The following is a 2,196-nucleotide window of genomic DNA, read 5'->3' as shown; positions in this document are numbered from 1 at the left end:
ACTTGGCTTGGAGACACTTCAGCTCTTTCTTTGTATGCTGATCATCACTTCTGTTGACCCTATCATGCTCCTCACTGTAGACTGAGTCACTCTTGGCCATGTTCTCTACCAGTTCCTCTGCCTCTTCCTCAGTTCTTCCCAAGAAGAAACCATTGCTGGCAGTATTAAGCCTGTTTCTGCACTGTGGTAGAGCTCCTCTATAGAAGGTGCTAAGCAAACTCTCCTTGCTGAAACCATGATGAGGGCATTGAGCCCAATAGCCCTTGAACCTCTCTCATGCTTCACTGAAGCTCTCTAGACCTTTCTGTTGAAACCCAGAGATTTCATTCTTGATCTTAGCTGTCCTTGAAGTAGAGAAGAACTTGTCTAGGAAAGCTCTCTTACACTCTTCCCAAGTGGTGACAGTGTCACTTGGAAGAGTCTTCTCCCATTGGTGTGCCTTGTCTCCCAAAGAGAAAGGGAACAGCTTCAACTTGAAGGCATCTTCAGAAACACCATTTGTCTTGGACAAGCCACAATACTTATCAAACTTGTACAAGTGATAAAAAGGGTCTTCAGCAGCGAGACCATGATACTTGTTGTTCTCTATGGTGTTGAGCAGCCCTGACTTGATCTCGAAGTTGTTGTCCTCCACTGGTGGTGCTCTGATTCCTAACCTATGACCATTAATGTGAGGTTGATCATAGGCTTCAATGGCACGAGCTTGGCGCTGTGGATGTTGTGGCTGGCGCTGTGGTCTAAAAGGATCAGCTCTTGGACCATTGCCTCCTTGGGCTTCACCATCTTGAGGCAGATTCTCCATATCAAACCCCAACCCTTGCAAGTGAGCCTGTTGCTCTACTTCTCTTCTTGTCTTGCTATCTCCCTCTCAAGTGCTCTAATGTTTTCAACTCTTGGAACTAGGTTTGTTGGACCTCTGCTCCTTGTGTTCATACACCTGAAATGCAAAGAGAGAAGAACAAAGAGAAGCAATAACACAATTAAATAAAAATAGACTTAGTCTCAAGCAAATGACTAAATCCCAATGTCACAATCAACTTAGAATTTGGCAACGGCGCCAATTTGATACAAGACTTTTCAAGGGTCTAAGATCAAATCAATGTAGTATAAAAGATTGTCGAACCAATCCTAGGTGATTATGATGCAAAGGGAATGCAAGACCATGCTTAATCTAAGTGCTACCAGTTTTTGAGATGATTTGAAACTAGATTACTACCTAAAATGCAATAAAGGCACAAGCTTTCTTTCTTATAAGAAGGGAGAACTCATGGGCTATGGGAATTGATCTTGGGTGATCAAGATTCAACCTAAAGGTGTCAACTATTAACCAATCTATTTCTACCTTAGGCCTAGACACAATCCTAAACAAACTCTATCCCTAGATGAATGCTCATTTACCTAGATAACTCAAGCATCAAATTTCTTTGGTTGAATGTTATCTAAATAATCATTAATCTCAAGTCTACTAGCCATCTTAACACCTTTAACAACAAATCCCTTTGGCAAAGGATATTAAAAGCTTAGGAGAGTTGGTTCAGGCATTTCATCAAACACCTTCCGGGTATGAAATGCCTAGAGCTCAACTTTAGAGAGGCCAACTCTAAAATTGCATTAAAAGTCCTCTACTAGCAAGGAATAGGATTTATCTATACCTAAACACCTTAGATCTAGCTTAATCACCCTTAATCTCCCTAACCCATGAATCCAAAGATGACTACTCACTACTCTCCATGATGAGCCCAAGAATCAAAGATGATTTGGTGCTAAACATGATAAGAGATCAAGATAATCAAGCAATCACAAGAGAAAAATGATCAAGATAGGATTTTTCACCTAAAAGTTCTTTTGTGATTTGATAGAAAACAAGATAAGATCCTACAATTAGGTCTGAAGGACCTTTATAGTAGCTTAAAGTCAAACCTGGTTTAACCCAACAAACCTGGGTTAACCAAAACACAAATTGCTAATTATCTGGTCAAACACGAAATATGTTGACTTTCTTGACTCGCAGCGGCCACATGAAACCGCTCCACCTAGCCGCTGGGGCACTCGCAGCGGCTTCTTCACTTCCTTGCATCACACCGCTGCGACAAGTACAAATGCGGCAGGGGATGAGCTATTTTTCCAGCGGCTTCGGTTCACCGCTGCGTTAGGCCGCTCCCATACTTCTCTCCATTTCTCGAGTCTTCATCTCTC

At 42.0% G+C, this 2,196-nt stretch overlaps 1 non-coding gene across 1 annotated transcript; it reads left to right on the top strand.

Moving 5' to 3' along the window:
- Nucleotides 1–230: 230 nt before the first annotated feature.
- Nucleotides 231–337, top strand: LOC125581229. Its single transcript, XR_007318929.1, has one exon. It is a non-coding gene; the product is annotated as a small nucleolar RNA R71 (small nucleolar RNA).
- Nucleotides 338–2,196: the final 1,859 nt, after the last annotated feature.

The sequence above is a fragment of the Brassica napus genome, chromosome C1 (assembly GCF_020379485.1).
Source record: "Brassica napus cultivar Da-Ae chromosome C1, Da-Ae, whole genome shotgun sequence".
Classification (NCBI taxonomy): Eukaryota; Viridiplantae; Streptophyta; class Magnoliopsida; order Brassicales; family Brassicaceae; genus Brassica; species Brassica napus.
Note: the sequence above shows the minus strand (reverse complement) of the source record. Positions and strands in the feature narration are given on the sequence as shown.